The 27385-nt window shown below is 49.7% G+C and overlaps 1 long non-coding RNA gene across 1 annotated transcript in view; it reads right to left on the reverse strand.

Annotated features, from left to right (window-relative positions):
* Positions 1 to 22204: 22204 nt before the first annotated feature.
* Positions 22205 to 27385, reverse strand: part of LOC110574906 — a 64697-nt gene continuing 59516 nt past the window's right edge. Inside the window, exon 3 of the long non-coding RNA XR_002479990.1 lies at positions 22205 to 22235. This is a non-coding gene — a long non-coding RNA (uncharacterized LOC110574906). The remainder of the gene's footprint in view (positions 22236 to 27385) is intronic.

Here is a 27385-nt window from a genome sequence, read left to right on the forward strand (position 1 = left end):
AGAGCACTCAATGTGTGGCATTGATGAACCCCAGGGCACCAAGGGACGGCTAGGTAAGCACCTAGCAGGAGGAGAGCGGTCAGGACAGCGGGCAAAAGAGGGGCTTTGGTAACCCCCGGTGAGGGAACGGGTAGGAGGCCAATGGGGGGCAAGCGAGGGCAGAGGAGTAGATGTGTGCAACTGAGTCACTGAAAGAACTTGTCAAAGATTCTCAGACTGGCCCTCTCCTCTTTATAATGTTCCTGAGTGGCACAGGTAGAACATATTAAAGCACCTGGGTCAATTCTGTAGATGACCCAAAACAAGACAGGGAGCTCATTTATTTGAATGGCACATCCGGGCTCCCCACGGATGGTCCAGCACCAAGACAGCTTTTAATTAAGATCAATCTGACATCCTGCCCCTACTTTCAAATATCAGAGTCTCAGTCACAAAAGATGGAGGGACTTGAATTGGCAGAAGTTCTTGTGAACATGAGCTGTCAAAGTCCTATCACCCTTCGTGGTCCAGTTCATCTCTCACCCCTAGGTGCAGCCTTCCCCAGAGGTCCCCTTCACACTTGCCTCCTTCCTAGTGCCCCTCATCCTGGATCCCATTCCCATTCTCTCTCTCCCCAGGTAGTCCGTACCTTCCACTGAGGCTGGGACTAGCTCTGATTCATCTCTCACTCACATTCCCAGAGAGTAGCAAAATGCCTTAACATAAATAGGGAATGTGTGAATGAATGAATGAATGAATGAATGAATTCTTTCATTGTAGTTTTAGCTGTCCACAAGCTCCATATGAGCCAAGAGAGTTATAGGGCTGCTGACAAAGGTGTAACCTTAAGTTAGGCCGCATCAATAGAGGTATAGTGACCAGAGCAATGGAGGAGAGTTCTTCTCTGTTCTATGCTACTCAGAATGCCCAGAGGAGAGAGATGAGAATGGAGGGAGTCTGGGGAAAAAAAAAAAAAAAAGGCCATGAAAATATTCAAGGGAAGGAGGGAAAGGAGCTTCAGAGCATACAAGGGCTATCTGTAAATACCTGATGGGCTGATATACCCTTCTTCATCTGCCCTACCTTGGCCCAGCCAGTGGAGGTGTCAGACTTCCTGACATCCCCCAGGGAAGGACAGAAGCAGCAGGTGGAGTCTTGGGGCTCAACTGGTGGCTTCTGGACTGGAGGGTTATCCTGATGCACAGGTAGGCAACTTGGCATTCCTGGGTCAAGCAAGAGCACTGGCAAATCTCCCGAAACAAATAATTCTAAATTCCAAACATAACTTCATTTCAACTTTATTTCCCAAACTTATTTGTTTACTTCAGGCAGGAAGTGCTATTTTGTGGTTTCCAGGACAATGCAGTTCATAATTTTTTCACACCTTCCAGAGCAGGTGACAGCTTGCTTACAAAACCTAATTCATTGCCATGCAGGGCTCCAAGCTGCACTTTAATACATGCACCAATAACACATCACAATAAGGTTAGAGACAGACATTCCCTCCCTCCACCCCAAATAGGCATTTTCTGGATCCAGCCATCCAAGAAGAGAGCCACGCCAAGTAGACACCTCGAGTGAGGCCTCCCAAAACTAGCAATAAGAGAGCCCTCCCTATGTAATTTCCTCTTGGGCCAAGCACCACCTCCTCACCCCCTCCCCAACTTAATTGCAGGAAGAATTGTTATGCTAATTAGCATTATTCACAGAGTTAACAGAGCACGGGTCTAAATTTAGATTCCCTGCTGCAGAGGGGCTCCAAATTCACAGGGAGCTGGCAAAGATGCTGGGGGGGAAGGCAGGTCCCTGGGATGGGGATGCAGGAGAGTGGAGGGGGAGGCAAGCAGGGGCCCCTTGCCCCATCTTCAGGCCTACAGGGATCTTTAACTTCCAATGGAAAGCAAAGCCCATGGCTCTTGGCAGGGAGGACTCGGAGGAGGGAGCCCTTTGCCAAGGGAATATTGAGCAGAAGAGAAGGGAAACCCATGTGTGCTGAGTGCCCGCTGTGTGCCAGGCCGGATCCCCGGGTGACAGTGTGGTGGAGCATCTCTGACTTGTGTCCAGGCCTGACTGTGACTTAACAGGCTGGGTGGCCTCAGGGAAGTGACTTTGCCTTTCTGCGCCCCAGTGTCTTCCTCTGTCTGGGGGCGGGGAGAGGTGGAAGGGATGGGGGGGAACATAACACCTACCTTTCAGGGGTTGCTGGGAGGGGGAAAGAGGCAATGATGAGAAGCACCTGGAACAGGTCCTGGCCTACAGGTAATGTACCTGCTGGCTGGGATGATGGTGATAAAGGAGAAGGAGAATTGGGAGGGGACCACCACCACCACCTCCCTGGGAGGAAGGAGCTCTTTGTCTTGTTTGATGAATAAGGAAATTAAAGCTCAGAGAGGTTGCGGGGGCTGCAGGGGGATGCGCTGCCCAGGGTCAGAAGGTGTCCCAGAGCCCTGGTCCCTGCTGGAGGGAACTCTGCCCAATTCTGGCCCACCCTCCTGTGACCTCCCCCTTCCCCGACCCATTGCCTGGTGGAATGAAAGACCAAGATGTATGCAACAAAGGTGAGGAAAAGCCAAATTGAATGGTCCTGCCTCCTACATCTCTATCCCTGACATCGTAGGGCTGAGCAGAGGTGGCCCAGCGACACTACACCTGGGCCCTCATGTAAAATGTGGATAGCAGTAGCGCGTACTTCCCAGGGCTGTTGTGAGGAAGCAATAAATTACTCTATGTTAAGCACTCAGAACAGAGCCTGGCACATATTAGGAGCCATATTACTATAAATGGCTATGACATTCTGGAAATCTGGAGGCCAACCCTGCCTAGGACCTTTGCCCTGAGATCCCACCTTGAGGTTCTTAAGACAGTTTTCACTGTCGGACTTTGGTGAGATGTCTAAGACTGAGGAGCGTGGGAATTTCCTCTCCTCTGAGAAAAGAAAAGGGCTTAGGTCTGAAGTTCTTTCCCCATCCCTGTAAGTCTCCAGGCTCCCGACACACCTGGGGCCCCCTGGGACTTCCCACCTGTTACCGGAATTCCCAAGGGATGCTCAGCACCGGGTCCTGCGTTTATCGTCTGAGCACAAAGCCAAGTCTCAGGCTCACTCAAAACATAGCTGAAGAAGGCCTGGCGCTGGGCAGGCCTGGAATGTCCATGTGCACGGGGTCTGTGCGAAGGCTTTGGACCACAGCAGTCTGGAGACGTGGGCTCCAACCCCTGCTCAGACCCCCACTAGCTGTGGGTCTCAAGCAAGTCTCTGGGCCTCATGGAGCCTCCACATCTTCATCTTAAAAGTGAAAAGGAGGGGAGCGCCTGGGTGGCTCAGTCGGTTAAGCCGCTGCCTTCGGCTCAGGTCATGATCCCAGGGTCCTGGGATCGAGCCCCGCATCAGGCTCCCTGCTCAGCGGGGAGTCTGCTTCTCCCTCTCCCTCTGCCTGCCTCTCTGCCTACTTGTTCTCTCTCTCTCTCTGTCAAATAAATGAATAAAATCTTTAAAAAAAAAAAAGTGAAAAGGAGGGGCGCCTGGGTGGCTCAGTCAGTTGGGCGTCTGCCTTCGGCTCAGTTCATGATCCCAGGGACCTGGAATCGAGTCCTGCATCGGGCTCCCTGCTCAGTGGGATGCCTGCTTCTCCCTCTCCCTCTGCCTGCCACTCCCTCTGCTTGTGCTCTCTCTCTCTCTGACAAATAGATAAGTAAAATCTTTTTAAAAAAGTGAAAAGGTAAATCCCTCTAGAGCAGGTCAGTTGTACAGATTAAACAGGACGATGTGATGCTGCTGGTTAAACCTGTAAGTTCCCTGCAAATGGGAGGAATGTCTAGTGTCCCCCAAGTGTGGCCCCAGGTGTACGGCAGCGGACAGGAGTCCTCTGACAGGTCCAGCTGCGTGGGGATGAATGTGGGGGGGCTGCATTCTTGGGCCTCCCCCATCATGGCTATGGCTCTTCTGTTGACCGCTCTTCTTCGGTCCCATGAACGCTGCGGATTCCCGATGTCCATCCTCCATCCCTCCCCTTCCCACTCTTTGGGGCTCTGGCCCACCGGCAGGCCCTCAGGCCCCACCTCGGTTCTCAGAAGCTGTCCCTGGCCCCATTCTCTCCCCCAAGCTGCAGACCCATCTATCCAACTCCCTCGCAGGTGCCTGACCTGGGTGCCCTGCCCTGGGTGCCCTGCTAGCATTTCTAACACAGCAGGCCCTGAGCTGAGCTCACCATTCCCCACCCCCTGGAATCTGCTCCTCCTGCCTGCTCCCCATCTTCAGTCAATGATGCTAACATGTCCCCAGCAGCCAAAGCCAGAAGCTGGGAATCATCCTGGATTCTTCCCTGCCTGCCCCCAACCAGTCAGGTCCTCCCACTTCCACCTCTGAAATGGTTGTTGAATCCAGTCACTGCTCCCCAGCCCAGGTCCAGTCCTGCTCATCTCACTTGGACTAAGGTGCAGCCTCCATCCCATCCCCCTGGCACCTGCTTCCTCTCCCGCCAGCCACACTGTGGTCAACAACTTCCTCCTAAAGAGTATATCTGTCGTGACCCTCCCTGGCTTAAACAATCCACAGGGCTTCCTACAGCCACGGGTCTAAGTCCAAACTCCTGAGCAGTCCCTACAAGACCCCATCACCTGAACTCCGAGGTCTGGTGCATTCTGTCCTTGAGCTGCAGGAGGGCATGGAGGAGGAGGTGAGTCACCTACGGGATGGATATTTGACTTACACTTGCTGAGCTCCATCTGTGTGCTGGGCTCCATGCAAAGCGCTCGTGAGGTGAGTTTCCTCCTGAACCTTCACCACAGCCCTTTGAGGTGGGTAGAATAATAACCCCCCAATGAGGTCCACATCCTCACCCCTGGAACTTGCGGATCTGTCACCTTACGTGGCACAAGAGACTTTGCAGGTGTGATTAGGTTAAAGATTCTGAGTGGGGGAGGTTATCCTGCTTCGCTGGATGGCCTGAGTCAGAGAAGGGGATGTGGCCAGAGAAGACGCTGCTAGACTGGTGTGTTGTGAAGATGGAGGAAGGGGCCATGAGCCAAGGAATGCAGGTGGCCTCTAGAAAGGCAAGGGTTCTCCCTGGAGCTTCCAGAAGGAACATGGCCTGAGACCTCTTAATTTAACTCCTAAGACCCACTTTGAACTTCTGACCTCCAAAACTGTAAAGTAACAAATTTGTGTTGTTTTAAGCCTCAGGGTTGGTGGTAATCTGTTAGAGCAGCCATGGGGAACGAATCTGCGCTATCTCCTTTTTACAGATGGGGGAACTGAGACCAGGAGAACTTCAGTAGCTGCCCGGCGTTCAATAGCAAGTAAGTGTCAGAGTCTGGATTCGAACTCGAGCTTCTGGCACCAGAGTCCTGGGATGGGAATCTCGTGCAGAGGAAGGTAGAGCAATCTGGGTCTAGCTAAAAATCTTGGAATGAGTTCCCCTGTCATTGGAGGTGCTCAAAAGAGGCTGAGGAAAGATTTCCTGAAGTGCTCTAACAGAGATTTCTCTATCGGGTGAATGTGGTTTTCAGTGGTTTTCAAATCACACAGAAGCAGAACCCTCTACCAGAAGAGAGCTTCCTGGAATCCCTCTTTAATATAACCCATTGTTGAAGAGAAGCGTCCCTAGGTGGAGGGGGTGGGGAGCCCTGCCGTTGGGGCTTCTGCGGGACCCTAGGGTTGCATGCAGCAGTGTTTAAAAACACTGGTCTGGAGCCTCTCTGAGGTTCCTCCAGATGTGAGGTCCCAGGAACCTGGAAATTTCTCAGGAGACACACAACAGGGGACACGTGGTGTTGCTCTGAGCCCCTACAGCGGGGACAAGGAGCAGGGAAGGTTTAAGAGCTTCTAACGATTTTTAGTTACTTAATTTTCCTAGAGCTTTGACAGGTCCCCATAACTTAGGGTTTATTTGCTTTTCTCTTGAATGTCACATATAATTCTTGTCGAAATGTTTATTTGCCTAATGCAACTTTTAGTGCCTGGGTAATTTATTCCCCCTATTTGTCAGCCAGGAGGAAGGAAGGCTACTTTTAGCCTCTGGCTTAGTTGTGGAAAGTAATATAGCATCCTTCACTTGTGCATCTCTGTGACACGATGGGGTACCTTGGCAGCCACACACCTTTCCCTGGGAAAAGCAAGGTCCACTCCACTTAAAGGCTTCCTGCCCCTCCCGCATAGTCTACAAGCTCACTTCTGTCCAGAAATGGGAGTTATGTTTTCTGCAAAAAAAAAAAAGGGCGGCCAATGAGGAGGTGAATTGTATCATCACACGCCCTCGGGGGACGCAAGAATCAATTCTACGGATGCAACGTTGTCTCCAAATTGAATCAATTCCATGAGTTCTGAGGAAATTCAATTCAACCAACACTAATTGAGCACCTACTGTATGCTGGGCCCTCTGCTGGGCTGGGGATTCAGCAATAAATAAGCCTGCTTTCCTGCCCTCCGGGGGCTGTCAGCCAATTGGGAGACAGGTGTGTAAACCAATAACTGGGTGTAATCCGGGCTGTAATAGGGAAGCAGACAGAGTGCTGGAGAAATGTGGGGAGGACGATGTGCCCTGGCCCTGGGAGCCAACCGAGTTCACAGGGCAGCATGGGACACAGACTCACATTGTCCCCAGGGGAAGGAGGGAAGGCATCGCAGACATGGGGGCCCGTAAAAAGGAAACGCAGATTGGTCTGGAGAGTGTGCTGTGAGGAGCTTCGTGGCCAGGGGCTGAAGAGGCGGAGCCAGGCCATGGTAGGCCTTAGATGCTGCCCCTCAGAGGCAATGGAGAGCCATGGATGGATTGCGTTAGAAGACAACTGTGGCCACCGTGTCAGAGTGAATCGGGACAAGACTGGTGCCGGGTGCCGACCTTGGAGGGTCTTCGCAAGAATGCAGGAGAGAGGTGGTGAGCTAATCCAAGGCAGTATGGATGGAAGGGAGAGGAAACAACATACCTCGGAGAGATTTGGCATCCATTTAACGTGGCAGGGAAGGACAGAAAGCGGTCACGGATGCCATCCCTGAATTTGGAGCGCTGTCAAAGAGCAGGTCTGTGGGCAAGAGGAGGCCAACTCTGGACATGTCAGGTCTGAGCTGCCCAAAGATGCCCCAGGGAGGAGGATGACCCAGTGGCTATTGGAAATGAATGTCCGAGAAGGGCCTGGGTGCACCTGGCTTACTGGCCAGAGAGGACTGGCGACAGCCGCACAGACCTGGGGGCCCCAGGCTGGGCTGGAGCAGCAGTTTTCCACACCCAGGCCAACAGCCCTGGCCCGGAGAGGTCATGCTGGCTCCTCCAGGCCCCGCCAGCAGAAGCACATCTAGGACAGGAGTCAGTCTTCAGAGAACTTCCCTGAGGCTTCGAGGTCCCTCCGGAGGTGGGGGAGGGAGTCACACTGGGGGACAGGAGAGAAATGGGGGTACATAAAGAGATGGTGGGTTCCCAGAAGTCTAGAGAGGGGCTGGGCTGGAAGGCAAGTATGAGGGGACCGAAAAAGACCCCTAATCTACTCCAGACACCCAAATGTCCAAACAGCCTCGGAAGGCAGGCTTCCACTAATGTATAGGGGCCCCAGGAGTGAGACAGGGCCACCCTCCCAGGGTAGAGCAGGGACTGCCAGCTTCCAGAAACTTTTGGAAGTCTCTGGGGTCATCTGGGCATGGTCAGGGGTGTGCATGGGCGAGACAGGAATGTGAGTGCAGGGAAGAGTTACTTATCACTCACTCTCACGTGATGCCCCACAGGGAAGACCGGCCTCGTGGTCAGCAGCGTAGCCCTCAGAATCAAGCTAAGCCTGATTCAAATCCTGCCTCTGCTACTGACAGAGGTGACCTGGAGAAAACTGCTTAACCATTCTGTGCTTCAGTTTCCTCTTTGTTTTCAGCTACTTCCCCCCCCAGTTGTATTGAGATGTAGCTAACATATAGCCCTGGATAAAGTGTGCGGTAAAATGATGTGACATGTATTGTTACATGAGGACCACAGTTAAATTGCGTTAACATCCATCATCTCATATTGTTTCTTAATCTAAATAGAGAGATGATCATAATGGTGCCCACCTCATATAACTGTTAGAAAAATTAAATAAGGTGGGCATAGTACCTGTATTTAATAAGTTAAACAGGTGCTTTTTTTTTTTAACATTATCACCTTTACTTTTTTAAAAGATTTTTATTTATTTATTTTTCAGAGAGAGAGAGGGAGAGGGAGAGAGAGCATGAGCAGACAGAGGGAGAAGCAGGCTGCCCGTTGAGCAAGGAGCCTGATGGGGGACTCGATCCCAGGGCCCTGGGATCATAACCTGAGCTGAATGCAGATGCCCAACCGAATGAGCCACCCAGGCATCCCCAACATTATCACCTTTATAAAAGAAGCTCCAAAAACCAGAGTGTGTGACATGCACAGCCGTTTCCAGAGAACGCCTGAATCTGGCAGTATCTGTTCTAATCCTGGGAAGAAACATCCCTGCTGTAAATTAATACACGCGACCCCACAGGCCTGAAGCCACCCCAGGCTCTGACCACCTCCTGGCGGTGCACACAGACAGAGCCAAGGTCACACCCTCAAACCGTGGTGGTCCCACCAGACCCTTAATAGGAGAGCCCCACTGTTGGAACTAGCCATCCCGGCACCACACCTCTAGCTCGTTCTGCTGTAAGTTCAGCGCTAGCCTGGAACGAAGAGCCCCCTCCCTCCTGGGGAGCCTTATCACCAGTGAGGGCTGCTCCCTGGGGCTCCTTCACAGGAATTGGCTCTGATTAGGGACCCAAAGGCCCCCCCAGGGGTGATTGACAGGGGATCCCCCTTCCGATTGCTCATGGCTACAGGCCCCTGTCCCACTTCTGTGTTCACGAGCTCCCATTTCCTGAGCACCTGGTAAGAGTCATCCCAGTGAACACAGCAGCCAACTGCCCACATTTGTGCCAAGAAAGAGAAACTCTCAGAAAACAAAAAACCCAAAAGTCACTGCTAATCACATTTGCATAATATGATTTTTTTTTTTCCCGCAGATTTACCTTCCTAATTACGCTTGTCTCTAGCCAATATTAAAGTGATTTCGCATTCCCAGAGCACACTGGTGATGAGCGAGGCCACTCCAGAGTTGGGCAAGAAGCTGGGCTAAGTCATCTTGGAGGCTGAGGTTTTGCCACAAAGTGGAGAATTCCCAGGTGAGGAATGAATAAGGCCTACCTACATTCCGGGTGGAGAAGAAAAGTAACGATGGACTTTGCCCCCATGGAGACCCCACATGAATTTAGCCAGAATTTCAGGGACAATCGCTCAAGAAAACTAAGCCAGAGCTTGGAAGGCTTACAGGCAAATCTACACAGGCACCAAGGTCAGCTTTATCCAAGCCCAGGCATAGGCACTCTGCATCCTCTAGTGGGTCTTATAAGGTTTGGCTCTGCCAGAGGCCAGACCTGGATTTCGATTTCTAACAGTGCTGGCCCAGTCGGGAACCAGGAATCAGCTCCACTCTTCCCCGGAGGTGAAGAGCGTGGATTGTGGAGTACGTGCCTGCGTTCACTTCCCAGCTCCTTCTCTTAATAGCTGTATGACAAACTGTGTTGCAGTTTCTTCCTCTGTAAATGGGGATCGTTTTAGCACCTACCTCATAAGGCTGCTTTCAGGATTAAATTTATGTATGTAAAGCTTGTAAGAGTCCCCAGCACGTAGTAAATGCTGTGTAAGTACCAGTTCCTACTACTTCTACCACTACCTCTCCTATTATAATGATTAGGATTGTTGTTCTTGTCTTGTCTTCCATGTCTCAGAGGAAGGACCTTGGCGGGGAAAGATCACACTCATGCCCTTCGATGTGAGTCCTCACTTTAGCCTCATGGAGCCCCATTTACAACACCGTGCAGGACGTTCGGGTTCAGGGTCCCCAAAATACCATTATTTTCCCCGCCTTTCGTTTTCCTGGACCTAAGCCCGGCATGTGTTCTCTGCAGGGTTCTCTTTCTGATTCATTAGTCCTAAAGTTGTTCTGAAATCCACACTCAAGACTGGTTCTGATTCTGGGACCAGGGTAGGCTTCCTTACCAGTTGCACCCCAGAAGTCCCATGATCTCTTCTGTGCTTTCTCCTCACTTTAAGGTCACAGGGAAGGAACTCTACTCTATGAACCTGGAGTTGGGGAGATCTAGGTTCAAACCCCGGCTGAATCATTTAATAATTGTGTAACCTTGAACACATCACTTAACCTCTGAGTTTAGATTTCTTTACCTTTAAGATGGGTTCTTGATACCTGCCCTCTATAGGTTGTTTTGAAGATTAAATGAGATAATTGTACATATATTTATTAAAGTAATAGTAATTGCTGTAACAGATACGCCCTGATATTTCAGTAGCTTATCACAACAAAAGTGTATTTTTCATTTATATAATAGCTGAATAAGATTGTTTCTGTTTGGTTGGTGACTTTCCTTCACATGGCGATTTGGGGGCCCAGGCTACTTCTATGTAGTGGCTTTGCCCTTGCCTAGAGGCATGGAGCCCTCTGCATCCAGCCAATCAACAGCTTATTAGTTGGAGAAGACAGAGCTGATTCTCATCGATGTTGGCCCAGAAGGAATATGCATGATCTCCCCTCCCATTCCATTAATAAGACTAAGCCATGGGCCCCATCTAGATGTAAGAAGGATTAGAAATAGAAACAGTCTCTGGCTGAGTAGCACCTCTCAATGACAGCTCTACAGTATGGGAGGGGAAGGGGACACGGGCCTACGGTCATGTCCGCTCACGTCTACAAGTTCTTACAGAAGTATCTCGGGTGCATGGTAAGTAGTTACAATGGCTACTTCTGCTGCCACCAGGACTACCCCCACTGCTACTTTTGCTATTTATGAATAGCTACCTTGGGAAATTGAGATAATAATACAAATCGCACAGAGTCGTGATGAGCATTAATGACATGAGCACATGAATGACACCACACGTCTCTTCCTCCTCCCACATCTAAGTCCCCAACTGCCCCTAGAGCACTTCCTAACATCAGGCCTTCCTAGGCTGAGCTCCTGCTCGGAGCCACATGTGGGGCTCAGCTCCCTTCTAAATTGGAAGCCAGCCCCTCCCACTGGCTCCACGCCCACCCCAAGGTTGTCTAGGGCACTCATCCTTCTCCTTCACCCTCCTAAGAACCACTAGAGATAGTTCCCCAGGTCAGGCTCACCTGATCTACGCATGGTCAGAACAGAATGCCCTCTGCCTGCCAATAAATGATAATTCCCTTTGCATTCCTCTTTCCAGAAGAAACACAGATTAAACTTTCTGAGCCTGAGGTTAACTAGTATTTTTCTAATAAAAAAGTACTTTTTCTGAGTACAAAAATAGCACCTTGATAGTATATCTTCAAGAACCTTTGCAATGTTGCTGAGGCTGTGTCAGGGCCATGGGGCAAAAACGAGTGGCCACAGAAGAAAAAAAATCTTGCTGTACAAACTTCATATTTAGTTGTCAATATTGGATATTTTATCTACAAAACACCAATTTTATACAGCTCAATAATCTAAATCATATAATAACAATAGCAAATGCTTATATAGTACTTACTATGTATTAAGCCTTGTTCTAAGCATCTTAGTACTCATTAAATCCTTACAACTCTGGAGGGTAGGTAGTATAATAAATTCATTTTTTAAAATCTTATTTATTTACTTATTTGAGAGAGGGGGGAGGAGCAGAGGGAGAGGGACAAGCAGACTCCACGCTGAGCTCGGAACCCGATGTGGGGCTCGATCCCATGACCCTGAGATCATGACCCGAGCCGAAATCAAGAGTCAGACACTCAAAGGACTGAGCCACCCAGGCGCCCCAATAAATTCATTTTATAGCTAAAATAGTTCAACACAGAGAGGTTACGTGACTTGTCTGAGATCGCACAGCCAGCGAGTGGCAGAGCTGGGATTTGAACCCCAGTAGTTTAGCTCCAGAGGTCATGATTTAAGCCTCTCCATTTTCCTGCCTCCAATATGAATAATGGAAAGGCCTCCTGAGGAAGGTCTTGTGTATCCATTTTGCTCTCAGATGAAGAGGGAGAAAGGAAGCTGCAAAGCCATGTCAGCAGGGATGCCAGCCAGGAGGAGAGGGCTGCTATCACACCCAGCAGTCAGTCAGCCTGCAGTCCTTAGCCTCCCCCAGGCAGGGTGAGGCTCCTCCCTCCAGAAGTAGAAGGCAGGTACTGGCAGGCATCCGACCCCACCCTCTCTCCCGAGCATTTCATTTCCCTGTCCTTTGTGGCATGACTGTCATAAAACTATTCATTTCTTAATTCTGATGGCAGAAAGGAATTAAATCAAGTTGCTTGAATATGACCACAGCCTCCCGCTAAGCCAGCTGCCTCCCGAGGGTCATTGGGAGACAACGCCCTGTTAATATTTAGCTCCAACAGCAAACATTAGGGCTTTCAATTTAGAAGATTATGCTTCTGGTTAGTTATGTATCATATGTGCGCGCGCGCTCGCTGGGTGGCTCATCTCATCAGCGCGGGAGCATTTTGCCAGGGTTATAAAAAATGCCATTTTCTCTGCGAGCCCTTTCCACTCAGTGATCCAGTGAAGTAACATCGAGATCAAAACCATGTTCTGAAAAATAATTGATCTATTCAGCAGCTCACAGGCCTGCATTCCAACCGCCCAAAAGAGCCATTTTCAAGAGAAGCCAGGGGCCAACGTGGGAGGGGACTGCATTCTGCTGCTACCCTGGTCTGTGGAGCTTGAACCCCGGAAGGAGGCTTGGAGCTGTCCGTGGTGCTGAACCCAAGCTGTCCCAGAATTGCCAGTGAGTGGAAATGAATACTGGCTGGAGGGACTGGCTGATTGTCTGGGGAGCTGTGCCTATTCTAGGGTCTTGGATCATTACATTTTCCTTCTTTCCAGAGCTCCCAATCCTCTCTCTAATTCTGGATCCAATCCTCTAGTGCCTTCTCTTGTGCTCGCTCTCTCTGGCGGCTGCCTTCGTCCTGAGGAGCTCGTTCCTACTAGTCATTTCATGATTTTTCTTTCTTTTCTTTCCTTTCTTGTTTGGACTCTTCCTTATGATGACACAGATCCTCTGGTGGGTCTGAGAAGCTTAATATTTTAGAAATACAGACCCATCTCTATTCCCTTTACTCGAGCTTCCTCTCCCTCAATTTCTCTTTCTGTCTCATTATCATTACCACCCCCACTTTGCTCCTTCCCCTTCCTGTCTATGTCCCTTTCCTTCTTCCCCTGCCTCCTCTTTCTCTACCCCTCCTTCCTCCTTGACACTCTCAATCTCTCTTTCCCTCCCTCCAGCCTCCCTCTCCTCTCTTCTCTCTCCCCCTCTGTCCTCAGAAATCCCAGCCTACTCCTTCTCTCTATTCCCCTGTCTGCCCTCCCTCTTCTGTCTCTTTCATGGTCTTTCCCGGTCTTTTCATCTCTTTGTCTCTCTCCATTACACTTTTTCTTTTTCCCTCCCTTTTCCTCTCTCACCACTTTCTCCTCCCTCTCTGTTTCCCTCCCTCAATCTTCCAAGATCTGCCTTCTCTCCCTGCTTTGTCTCTTTCCCTCTCTTTGCCTGCTTCTCTCCCCCTCTTTCCTTGCCACCCCCCCACCCAGCCTTCCATCTCACCCCATTTCTTTGTGTGTTGGTTCTCTCCCTCTCCCTTTCTCTCCCTCCCTCCCTGCTCCCTTCAGCCCTCTCTCCATCTCTCTTCCCCCTCCCATTCTCTCTTTCTCTGCACACAGATCTCCTCTCTAGGAGCCCCCAGCTGCCTGGTGAACTCATTTCAACAGCTATTAGGGATCAGCACCCTTGATACTTGGTGAGGAAGATGAGTTTGAGATAAGATGGGCTTTTTCAATCTCAGCACATCTGTAATTGCATTACCATTAAATTGCACCATTTTCCAAAGGTGAGAGCCCAGGGCCCTTGTGCTGAGAGTCTTCTGTAAATCCACTGCCAAGTTCTGTATGATGTGGAAGCCCCAGGCAGAGGGGAGAGTAGACCCAGCTTGATTTGACCACCATATTAATCCCTCCTCGTCTTCAGGGTCTCTTGTTTTCCATTTTATTTCAAAGGTAAAAGAACCCCTGGGAATCATTATCTCCAACCTTCTCATCTCACAGATAAAGAAACTGAAGCTTAAAGAAAGGGAATTGCCCAAGGTCACACAAGCGTAAGCCACTGAGTCTGCAGATGTCTCTCATTCTGCAGCCTTCATGCAAGTTAGGACTATAACAGAGAAAGTGGGCAAAGGGCAAATAAAAGATCCAGAATTTTCAGGTTCCAAGGGTGTAACCTTGGTCAAATATCTAGTGGATCTGTCATATCTAGTGGGCATGATACAAAAATGGTTCTTGGGTCAGAGGATAGCAACATCATGACTTCTTGTGGTCTGTCAAGTTTGGCCAGGGATACAGAGAACAGGATTCAGCCCCGAGGAGAGGACAAAGCTGGCAAAACCTGGATGGGGATTGGGCGCATTCATGCTCCAGACAGATGGGCTGGTATGCAGTGCAGGACTCTGTTTCCAGCTAAGACCTGGGAGACACAACAAGGAAATCAATGCAGAAGGTGGCACATAAACCAAGGCAATAACACAGGGGCTGGCAATGGGGACTGCAGTCTGGGGGCCTACCCAGCTTATGCCTGTAGAGGGAGAAGCTGGGAAGGATGGAGCCTGCAAGCATGGAGTTCAGGATGGGCTGGAGCCCAGATGCAAGGGAAGCAGGATGCAGACGGTAGCTGGGGAGTGGATACAGAAGGAGAATCAAATACACCCTATGGGTTGGACGTCAGGAAGGGCTCCAGATAAAAGATTACGAGAGAAAACCAGATGAATGTGGGGAAGGGTCAGTACTGGCACAGAGCACCAATCAGAAGAGCTCCAGGAGGTCAGAGAGGGTGTCACCTGGCACAAGGGTCTGTCTCCTTAGGCTCTGCCCTGCCTTGTTGGCTCCCTGTTTCCTGCTTCTTAAGGAAAATAGATACAGGATCACATGTAGCCCAGGCTTGTTCTACACTAAGGGATCATTCCCAGTGCCCACCAGCTGTTGGCCAGCCTGAGGATTATGGGTTTGGGGCTGGAGGGGATGAGGAAGGCAGGGAGATCATTACCTCAGTGGCCTCTGGTGGCTCTGGGAGCCCAGTGATGCCCACTCCCTAGCCTCCTGCACCAAGAGCAGCAGGAATTTAACCAGGCAGGCTGAGCAGATACAGGTCCCCATCACATCCTTCCCAGCTCCAGGGCTGGGAGGCCAGCAAGCAAACAAACAAACAGCCAGCAAATGTGTCCCTGTGTCCCAGGGTCAGCCTGCCGCAGTGGCTACACCTGCTTTGGCAAAGCAGTTACTTTGAAGCCCAGCCTGATGCAGAGAGTGTGCAGCACTCAGGGACAAAATTGGGGGGTTTAATGATGTGAAATAGCTCCATGTGTAATCTGGGTGTGCTACAAGGGCTGCTGAGAGACTCTAAAAGCTTCCCAGGCTGGCCTGCCTCTGAGGCTGGCCCATTATGTTGTTTGCTGCCTTGTGATCAGGATAAAGCCAGCCCCTGCCAGCCCTAGTTCCATGCACACTGTTCCTTTCCCCCAACTCCAGGCACCCACGGGGCCCCCACCATGGGTCATCGGGCACAAGGTTGGCTGCCCCAGAAATTCTTAGATAAATCAATTAGGATAAATGAGCTTAGTGATGTATGATGCCCTTGCTCCACTGCGTGCCTTCTGAACTATTAGCTCTCCGGAGAAGATTAATTACGGAACTGCCATGCTAATGCTCTTTTAATGGAATCTGTTATTTAAGTTTAAGAGCAGGTATCGAATGTATGGGAGTTAGATACCTGCTATGTGCAACCCAAATCAGAAGCGATGGATGGAGCTAACCTCAGGATGGGCCTGTTGAAACAGGAGAGCTAATAATCACTCTGAACCCTCCAGAAGGTTGCACCAAGTCCTGGAAGGTTTTCCTGCAATTGATCACATGTATTTGTGGCATTAACTTTTTACTCTACTTGGACAGGAATTCTTATGTTGGTAGAAACAGAGTAGAAAAGTGGAAGAGCTGTTAAAGGGAAGAGGCTGGGTGAGCTTAAATAAGCCATAGAGCAGGATGTAGAGAGAAAGAACATATTTGATGTAGGTCATATTAATAGACATATAATTAGCAAAGGATTCAGCCCCGAGGAGAGGACAAAGCTGGCAAAACCTGGATGGGGATTGGGCGCATTCATGCTCCAGACAGATGGGCTGGGATCCAGTGCAGGACTCTGTTTCCAGCTAAGACCTGGGAGACACAACAAGGAAATCAATGCAGAAGGTGACACATAAACAGGAATTCTTATGTTGGTAGAATCATGAGCAAAGGAGGTTTGGTCTTGCCCTAGACAGTCAGTATAGGAAGTCATGTTTCCCAAGTGACATTGACTAGTGACGTGAAGTGGACAGAATAGTGAAGTGGCTAGAATAATGAAAGGTCTGAAAACTGAATCCTATGAAAGTTGCAAGTAGCTCCTGGGAGATTCGGATGGGGGGGAGGCAGTAGTTCTCAGCTCTGGCTACTTCTTAGAATTATATGGAGAAACCTTTAGAAAATACCAATGCCCAGACCACCTTCCCAGAAATTCTGATTCAGTTGGTCTGAGGTGGATTCAGCCTTTAGTAGTGTTTTAAATCTGCCCAGGTGATTCTCAGGCACGGCCAAGTTTGAGAACAACTGCTCTAAGAGATGTCACAGGTAGGAGGGATGACACTTACCATGTGCAGCTCCAGAGAACAGAATACATGTGAATGGATGGAAGTTTTTGTCCCAAAACATTGGAATCCTGTGGTGGTGGACCAGCAGAGGATGGAAATGGAGTGAGCTGGTGGGAGGGGTTTGGGCCAAGGTCTGGATCCTCTTTAGAGGGTGTTAGCAACTGAGGCACAGCAGGTAGGACAGGTAGAACAACCAGAGACAGGCCATGGAGGTGGGAATAATTTGCAACCAATCTCACATTTGTCTACTGAACCTTTGTAAAGAACACAGAGGAGTCAAACACGTGGCCAGGATTCCTACCCTCCTGGGAGTCCCATGGGGTGAAAGGTGGTGTGACAGGTATCTCTGGGCAGAAGCAACACTCCAGAGCTGTATGGAAGGGTCAGAGCGTTATGGTCCAAGGCCGAGTACATTCACGGCTCCAGTCAGTTGCAGGTGCACAGGAGACAGCATGGTCCTGCCCCTGGGAAGGAGGAGCCTGGCAGGAATTCGGCAGAAGAGCCAGGGCCCCACTCTCCTGGACAAAGGTTGGTACTCAGATGCTGTCCTGAAGGAATCAGTCAGAACCAGAAACCCCTCTGGCTGGGAGTAGTGACAGCATTTGGGAAGGAGGGAATGAGTATTCCCTGAACACCTACTAGAGGCCAGGCCCTGTGCAGGGACTTCATATCCATCATCCCTTTACTCCTAATGACTGTCCTACTAGTTGGGGGAAATTATGAACATATTTCATATACAAATGTGAAAACTGAGGCTCAGCGAGCTTAAAAGCCCCGCCTGGTCATACCCAGGTTGTGACTGCACAGCTTTCCGTGGGCCCAAGCTGAGGACCACGCTGCCGGCTATCTACACCCGGGACTGAAGCCGGAAACAGCAGGCATGTTGTGTGTGTATGGGAGAGCCACACCAACCCCCTGCCAGGCCCTTCCTTCCCCCAGAAGAGAGGAGACAGAACTTGGGGGGTTTTGGAGCCCTGAGAAGTCAAGGCAGAAGGGGGGGCATACAGCATGCTTTGTGGGGGATACAGGATGGAAGTGAGTAGGAGTTTGTGCTGTGTGGTGCTGGTTTCTCTAAGCCAGAGAGCTGAAGAAGCCTCAACGTCATCTGCCAAATGGGAATGGCAGCCTCTGTGCTGTCCCCTGCCATGGGGTGATGTGGTGTAAGAGGTTTAGAAATACTACAGACCCCAAATGGGGCAAAGTCACCTTGCCCCCTGAGATGAACCATGATCCCCAACACCCCCATACACACACACAAATATGCACATGTACACACAGACAGTGACATATGAACATGTTCATTTATACTCAACCTACAAATTTTACCATGTTTATTTCCCTGTTGTCATCCCCAAGACGCTGGTAAAGTCTTATTTAAATATTCCAGCCCAGTCTCAACTAAGCCAAAATCTTTCTATGCTTGGGCCAGAATAGCAGATCAGGAGTGGTGTGGCCCTTCATGCACATAGAAGGCACATGATAAATATTTGGTGAAGGAAAGAATAAATGAATGTATGAATGACCTTGCATTGTAATTGCAATCTTAACAATTCACATAAATAGAACAATAAACAATGAGATTTAATACATTTTATCTCAAATAATCCCGTGACAGATATTATTATTCCCACTTTACAGATGAGGCATCTGAAGCTCAGAGAGGTTAAGTCGCTTTCCCAAAGATACACAGCTAGTAAATGGAGCAGGAAGCTTCAGAGCAGTGAGCCAGGTGAGGCTTGCACTTACACCATCTCAAGAATTATTTAGGCCCCAGGGTCTGGAAGCTCTCCTAGTCTCCCCCCTCACCAACGCCCATCTCTTTCTACCCCATTACCCTGCCTTCTTTTCTCCAGAGCACTTCTCACTGCCTGACTTTAATTACTCATATATTCCTTTGTTACAATCTCTCTCCCGCTAGTAAGTAAGCTCAGGAGGGCAGGACTCTCTCCCTTGTGTTCACTGCCACGTGCCCAGTGCCTAGCCGAGTGTCCAGCACACAAATGTCCCACTGAGCAGCAATTCGTGCCTGGCTGAGGGACTGCACTGGGGGGCCTGATGGGGGGTGGGGAGTGGAGGTATTCCTGGTGACATGGCTGACTCCTCCATGTCCTCCTTTGCAAAGGTTCAATAAACAAATGTGAGGCTGGTTACAAATTATTTCTGCCATCTTTCATACAGTGGAGTTAACAGCTGGCTGAGCTACAATATATCAATTGTATAAATTTCCAGGGCATTTTCATGTTTCAATCTCCTTATGTATTTCTAGTTGGCCAAACGTGTTCAAATTGCCATTAACTGCAATCCCATCACCTGGCTCACTGGGCAGGAAGGCAGTGGCTTGGGTTTAACTCCTCAAGGGCCATGGAAGGGAGAGGGGAGAGGTCTGGCACAGCCAAGGCATAGAGAAGAGGCTGCTGTTAAAAGTCAAGCAGCTGCTTTAATCTGTAGATCTCATTCTTCATTTTTCTCCAGGGCCTCTGACCACCTTCCATCCAAATCTGTATCCGCTCAGATTTTTCTCTCTTGAGACCTTAAAGCCATTTCCTGCCACATTTCCACCCCAACCAATGGCTGATAGAGCCCCTCCTTAAATACAATCCCCCTTCAAATTCAAAACCATGTAATAGGCATGGGGAAGGAGAGATGTTGAGACACTGGGGGCTCTGTTTGGAAAAGTTGTAATCCAGTGGGAGTAGGGGAAAAGAGGGGCATTAAGAGCATTTTAGAGCTGGAATAAAAATTTGTTCATCTCTCTATTCCTAGTGCCTGGCACAGAGGCTGGCATATAGTTGGGACTAAACAATGTTTCTTGAATAAACAAATGGATGGATATAATATAAAGACCATGCATGTGCTTGGAACCAGAGAACTGGCTTCAAATCCCTTTGTGATCTTGAGCCAATCACCTAACCACTCTGAGTGGTGGTTTCCTCATCTTTAATGAGCAGAGCATTCAGAGCGGGAAGGTGTCACATGGCTCCCTCCCCCAATTTTCCAGAAGGAGAGAAAATCTTGTAACTGTCAGTAACATGCTAGAACTGTCAAAAGTACATAAAGGAGCTACAGTAATTGTGAAACAGAAGTCACAGTTCTATTTATTTTGCAATAATGTAAACTTCACAATTTTTAACTTCCAGATTAAAAAAAACAAAACAAAAACCCTTCCACTGCTATATCTAAGAAATCTGTAAACCTCAAACATTGTAGCCACCAGCCCCTGCCCCCCCCCCACCAAGGTCTATGAGATAGACAATGCTAATGGGGTATTCATGACCGTCAGCCCAACCAGGGGTGGATGCTCCCTTTCTTGCAAACAAGGAGGGGGCATTCAAGGAAGTTCAGCTCACAGTTGCTCGGGGGAAAGGTTCCTGGAGCATGTGGAGTGAGCCCAGGGAAACATAGGATTCACCTACATGGAGATGGGGTAGGTGAGCTGATATCCCTTGGTGCTGGGCTGATGAGAACTAGGGATAGCTGTTGGATTCTGTCCTCTCTCAGCCTCAGCCCAGCCTGGCTTTGAGAATAATGACCAAATAACAATAGTCAATTTATTGAGCAGATACTACACGCCAGGCACCACGCTAATTACCTACGTGCAGAATCTCCTGTAATCTTTATGACTTTCCCACAAAATAGATATTATTGTATTCTGAGATGACTCCCAATGATCCCCATCTCCTGATGTTCACAAAATAATACCTCGTGTAATAATCCCTTCGCCTTGAGTGTGGGCTGGACCTGGTGACTTGCTTCTCATGAATAATAATAGAATAGGGCAAAGGTGATGGCATGTCACTTCTGAGACTAGGTTATAAAAGGCTGTGACTTCATCTGCCCTCTCTCTCTCTGGCTCTTCATGATGAAGCAAGCTGGAAAGGCCCAAGTGGCAAGAAACTGAGGGCAGCCTCCAGCCAACCACCAGTGGTTAACTGAGACCCTCAGTCTGACAGTCCTTAAGGAACTGAACCCTGCCAACAACCCATGCATGCATTAGGAAGTGGACCCTTCCCCAGCACAGCCTTCAGATGAAACCACAGCCCAGTGACACCTTGACTGCAAGACACGCTGAGCGGAGGACTCAGCTAAGCCACACCTGGCTTCCTCGTCCACAAAAACTGCAAGATAATAAATGTAAATGGTTTTCAGCTGCTAAATTGGGGGGGCGGTTATTATGTAACAGTAGGCAACTAATAACATTATTATTCCCATTGTATAGATGAGGAAACCAATGCTCAGAGAAATCACCAAGCTTGCCTGGACCACATACGAGTAAGTGGAGGAGCCCAGATTAGAACCAAAGTTTATCTGACCTTGATGTCTGCATTCTTGCCCACGTTGCACTCCTGTCTCCTCTCCGGGGCCTGACACTCCAAAGCTTATTGGCCTTCCCGTCACATGTTATGAGGCTCTACCATCAGCCCCTTTATGTCTCTGTCCATGGCTCTCCTGTTCAGGGATTTAGCTTTATATGGTTTTGAGGTTTCAGTCACTTCTTGGTGAGAGTCAGTTGAGGTACATTGATCCCATGACCTCTGGTGCCACCTTGGATGTGCACGCTGACCTCATCCCCTGACTGGAGAAGATGATGGTGTACAAGACAGTGGCAAAGAAAGAGGGGAGGGAGGGAAGTGATGGCAAGGAGGTGGGAGAGCCAATGGTCATGTCCTTTGTAAAGCACCCCTGTCACTTTCCTCAACACCCCCAACCCTCATTCCTGAACATTCCCTTGTAGTCACTCCACCCACCTTCCAGTTCTAGGTAGTTTTGCCATAAGCATCTTTGCTGTACATATTTTTGCTGTATTTTTACCGCAAAACTAATCGGCCCTATGGCAATTTTGCCATCACAGATAAAACCACACACACACACACACACAAAAAAGGGACATTCCTTAAAAAGGACATAATGAAACATGAACAGTGAAGAACAAAATTTGTAAGACTTTATTGCAGGGGCCCCTGTGTGGCTCAGTCAGTTAAGTGTCCAACTCTTAATTTAGGCTCAGGTCATGATCTCAGGGTCTGAGATCGAGCCCCGCCTTGGGGCTCTGTCCTCAGTGCAGAGTTTGCTTAAGGCAATCTCTCTCTCTCTCTTCCCCTCTGCCCCCTCCAACTACTCTCACTCCCTCTCACTCTCTCCCACTTTCTAAAATAAATAAATAATTTTAAAAAGACTTTATGGCAAAATACAAAGTATTTGAATACATTTAAAATACGTATAGATTCATGGCAATGCTGTGCAAATAACTGATTTTATTTAGTGGATTATACCTATGCACTTGTCTTCAGAGTCTTTCGGCCATAGTATTACACATTTTTCTTTGCTTGTGGATTCCACTTCTTGTTCAGCATCGCACTTCTTCGATTTTCACTGAAATTTCTTCCTTCAGAAGTATCTGTTTCCAAAAACTAGGATGCATGTTCGTAAATGAACTTTGTATTGTGATGTGAAATCCTTCTCCACTGTTGCTCGTTCTTGGCATTTTGTCACATGTCCCTTGATGGTCGTTCCAAAGTCCTCTGGGAAATGTGAGTTCAAACTCTGCATCACAGTCCAGACCATTATGAGGGCTAAGATTTATATAATATAAAAATGGGAGGATTGTGTCAGTGGAGAAATGAAAACAAACCACCAACCAGTCGATGAAACAAACTGTCAAACCTAACCATCAACCAGTTATTTTTTATGCTTTAGGGCAAAATTGCCTCACCCTGAATTAGTTATGGGGTGAAAATGCTAGCAGCGAAGACGCTTAAAGCAAAAATACTGGACACGCCTCCTTCTTGACCCCACCCTCAGCAGCAGTTCCTCAAGGACCCCCAAAGCCATCTCAGCCCGCAAGGCTACCTCACCCACACCAGATTGCTGACGGTCTGAGCAGGCCAGCACCACATTTGCCCTGCTCACAGCTCTCCCCCAGAGCAGATGGACGCACTGACCTCCCCAGTGTATCCAGAACCCAGGGAGCCGCGCTCAAGCCAGATTTGGTTCCAATCCCTGCCCTACCATTCATGCTCTGTGTGACCCCAAGTGCTCTTCAGCCTCAGTTTGCTCATCTGCAAAGTAGAAATAATAACAACAATAATAAAGTTCTTAATCTAGCACCAGGCATGTGTTCAACACTTAACAAGTGTATTAACACTATTATAATTATTATTTCCTTATTTGCAAAATTGGGAGAATTCTGTATTTCATAGAACCATTCATGTAAAACATGCCACTGTTGCATAGACCGCTGAGAAGGAAAAATGCTCCCCAATATAACCTCACCGACCAAAACACCTTTCCCACCTCTAAGACTGTATCTTAGAATCAATGAACCACGGAACGAGTGTGCACCTCACAGAGCTGGTGTGGGATTGAATGGGGTAATCCCATGGTGCTCAATAAATGTTTACGGACTGGATGGAGGTTGGACTCCCATCCAGTGCTCTTGCCACTCTGCAGCCACGGCCCACTCTGCTCATGTTGAGGCACCCACAGGGCAACAGGACAGACCGGTGGAGAGGCGGCTTCCATGAGCCCACTCACTGCATATCGCTCGGCTCCAAGACCTCCACCCTGGCAGAGCCGTCCTTCCTGCCGCCCAGGGAGATGGCCCCAACCACCCTGAGAGGTCTCCTCTTCTGCAGCTGTCCCTCGAGACAATGTCCATGCTCAGATGTGATGAGCTTGTTCCCCCCAGAATGAAGTCCCCTAGACCTCTCGGCTGCCCACCTGACCTCCTCCCAAGCCCAAGAAAGTTCAGCAACTTATCTCTCCCTGTCAGGTGCAGCCAGTGTCTGCTGGGGCTCCAAGCAGGGAAAGGGGGCATCAGCCAGAGGCCTCTCCCTAAAGGCCACCTGAGGCTAGGATTGCATAGGGCCCTCTTGATGCTTCCTCACAAAATCCTTCCCAGGATCTGCCTTCTGTCCCTTCAGCGGCAGGAGCCCAGACTGTAGGCTGAGCAAGCCTAGTAAATAAAAGCATCTGGATCATGCTCCCCGTAGGCCCTCAGTCAGGTTCAAAGTGGGGGGAGTGCCTGGGGGAGGGCACAGATACATGGCAGCCCAGCCTCCAGTTTATAACCCTGTAATCCTTGGGCAGGACAGGCATTCACAAAACTCAGTAACTTGTCCAGTTTTCAGAAATATGAGTTCAGGCTTCTCTGCATCCATGTCTCTCTCCCAAGCACCTCTGTCTAGGAGTGTCTGTCCCTCCCCTGCCACCTCCTGCCATGATGGCCAGGACGGAGATCACCTCTCGCAGGGCCACTGAGGCAGAGTGAGCACAGGCACCCCCACCCCCAGCGCAGAGATTCTGGCTCACCTAGGACCAGCTTGCAGCAGCTGCTTGGAAATAACAGTCCCCCCCCCTCAGTTATGATGAGCTCCTTATCTCTCTGTGCAAATTAGGAGCACTTCATGGTAATCCAGCCCCGCTCCCTGCCTCAGCAGACTCTCCGAAATAAAAAAGCTGGAACTGAGTCATCAAACGTTGAAGCTCCCCCACAGCCCCATCCCCACCAGCAGTCATGCCTAGGAGGAGAGAGTGTTGCTGCATAACTTTGCCAGCCTGAGTCCTTCGCCAGGATCCAGGTGTCCGAGAGTCTGTGGTCAGCTTCCCCACGGGTCATATGGGGGCCCGCCCCTGTAAGCCTGGCTCACACCCTACTGAATGCACCAATAATAATATCCACCATTTATGGAGACCTCAGGACCAGCCAAGCCAGGCATTGGGCCAAGTGCTCTGCATGGGTAAGTAACCTCATCTAAGACTTAGGACAGTCCTGTGAGGTGGGGGTTTCCGCCCCATTTTTCAGATGAAGGGCAGTGGGGTATGGTGCTTTGGCCAAGGTTGCAGGCTGGCAAGGGTGGGAGTGAACTACAGCTCCTCCACCATCTGAACCACCCTGCTAACTGTGCCCCCGCCCACCGCCACACACCCCTGGGGATAGTCGGGGCTCCATGTCAATGCAACTGTACATACACACTCCCAGAATACGCCCACTCACATCCTCATGTGTCCAGGACACGAAGTTAGATTTTTTTTTTCCCCTCTAATGGACCCAAAAGGAATGTGAGATGGGCTGCAAACCAGGCGCCCAGGCTACAAAGTGGAAAATCAGTTTGTAATGGAGGGAGCCGTGATCTATGGGAGGGGCCTGGGATGGCCGGCCAGCTGAGCAAGCCAGGCACCTGCCACCAACGCAGAGGAGCACCCCGCAGGCATGCTCAGGAGGCAGGACCCGCGCGGCCCTGCATTGTTTCCAGACTGCTGTTGCCAACAGGTACCCACTTCTGCGTGCTGCTTCCCAGTGGTGGTTCCCTTGCAGACACTGAATTCCAAATGCAGCAAAAAATAAATATTTTAAGGCTCTGTGGCCTGAGTCACCGGAGTTTGGTGGCAGCTAAGTCTCGGCAGCTGGCCCTGCCCACGGGCCTGCTTAGCATGCAATTAAGATGCAAAATAACATCCCTCAGAAGCTCCCCTCTGGGCCTCTTTGCTTCTCCCTTCAAGGCCCCGGTGGATTAAGAAGATTCAGGAACAGTGGGGAGGCGCTTCTCCCACCAACCTTATTGGAACAAGTCTCTGGCTGGGTTTATGGCCTTGGCTCAGAGCCCTGCCTAGGGTTGGCTGCCGACCTCTTCCTGGCTCCCTGCGGACCTCTCCCACACCACAGCACACTCAGGTCTGAAACTTTAGAACCCTTAATTGATGCCCCATTGGCCTTAGTTTAGAATCCAACCAGGGACAATGACCTCCAAACCAGACAACTTGACTGGCCCCTCCTGAATCTGATCTCCTCTCCCTTCACTCGCCCTCTCCAACCACACAGGCCTTCTTTCAATTCCCCAAAACAAGCCAAACCTTTTCCTGCCTCAGGGCCTTTGCACTTGCTGTTCTTCTTTCTCCTGATCTGTATATGTCTGGTTCCTATTCAACCTTAAATATCACCTCTTCCAAGAAAGCTTCTTAGACCACCCCATGTAGTAAGAAGCACCCACGAGGTGACAGGCATGGCACCATGTACTTTATAACAACCTAAGGGTCAGCAAACTGAGGCATGGAGCTCATCAAGAGCCACGCAGAGAGGGTGAGGGTTCGAACACAGGTATTCTAGCTTCAGAGTCTGGGTCCTTAACCAGTGTGCTACACTGTCTCTGACTGAAGTGGCTTCCTTCCCCCGTCTCCCTCCTTGGCTTCTCCCCTTCTATCTTTATCCAGTTGTCATGTCTGTCACCCCAATTGAACGTCATTAGCTCCCGAATATGGAAGCTTCTCCTATCTTAGTCTCTCTTGTTTCCCCAGTGCTCACAGCAGTACCTGGCCAGGGTAGGTGCTCAACACATACTTACTGGATGAATGAATGAATGGATGGATGAATGAAGTGTTCTAATTCATCCCACCTCCTCCTGCCCCTCTTTCTGTAGAACTTTGAGTCAGGCATACAACACATTCAAGTCACGCCTTGCCCCCTGCATGGCACATGGTAGGTCTTCAAGGCCCCAGGGGACCAAAGTGGTCCCTTGGGAAAAGATGGGTTAGCATTTGTATCAGGCTCCCTAATTTAGACCTTCCCCTACTATAGCTGGTTCCAGAAATACAAGAGAGACAAAGAAGCAAGGGGTGAGTTTGTAGTTTCTGAACCATGATGGGGTGGAGGGAAACAGGCAGGACAAAAACACAGAGGGGACGCCAAACCTGCTGGAGAGAACACAGCAATGGGCCAGCCAGCAAGGCAACTGCCCAGATCTCTGAGTCAGTAAATGGTCAGGAGGGAGGAAGGAGGAGACCCCACTTACTGACTACAAACCACATTCCTCAGGACTGCTGTGTAACAGAACTGTCACTCACCAGGACAGTTATATGATAGGAGCTGTGTGAGGGCAAAACTCTGGGGTCCTGTGGTGACCACAAGGTAAATACGGGCCAGCAGAATGAGGCAGCTGTTGAAGAAATTTAGTTAACTTTTAGGCTATGTCAATAGGAGTATGATTTATAGATTAAGGGAGGTGATTGCCTCCCTGCACCTGCTCTGGCCAGACCTCTGTAGAGTGTTGCATGCAGTTCTCATCACACATTAGGAGGACCTTACCAACGTCTGAATGTGCAAAGGAAATAGCCCCAGGCACACTGAAGGAACCATGGCTGCCCAGCTAGGAGGAGAGTAGTCCAGAAGCCCTTGACTTTTGTTTGTCATCCCTGAAGGCTACCTGGAGATGGAGCTCAACCTGGTGGGGGAAGGAGAATTTGAGTTCCAGGATCTAGATGGTAAGGAAATCTTGCCCTCCAGGTAGTGACATTCCTGTCCCTAGCAGTGAGCACGCCAAGACTGGAGGCCTTTTGGGGGAGGTGGCAGAGGGAATGCTGGATTGCAAAGGGTCAGCCTGGAGGAATGAGCTTTGCAGCAGAGTGTGTCCGCGGGATCATATCACCCAGGAGCTGGTTAGAGATGGAGAATCTCAGCCCCCAGACCTGCAAAATCCGAATCTACCTTTTTTTTTTTAAAAAAAAAAAAGATTTTATTTATTTATTTGAGAGAGAGAGAGAGAAACAGCATGAGAGGGGATAGGGTCAGAGGGAGAAGCAGGCTCCCCGCCGAGCCAGGAGCCCGACGTGGGACTCGATCCCAGGACTCCGGGACCATGACCCGAGCTGAAGGCAGTCGCTTAACCAACTGAGCCACCCAGGCGCCCCAGAATCTACCTTTTAACAAGAGCTTCAGTGAGAAGCAGTG

The sequence above is a fragment of the Neomonachus schauinslandi genome, chromosome 4, assembly GCF_002201575.2.
Source record: "Neomonachus schauinslandi chromosome 4, ASM220157v2, whole genome shotgun sequence".
Classification (NCBI taxonomy): domain Eukaryota; kingdom Metazoa; phylum Chordata; class Mammalia; order Carnivora; family Phocidae; genus Neomonachus; species Neomonachus schauinslandi.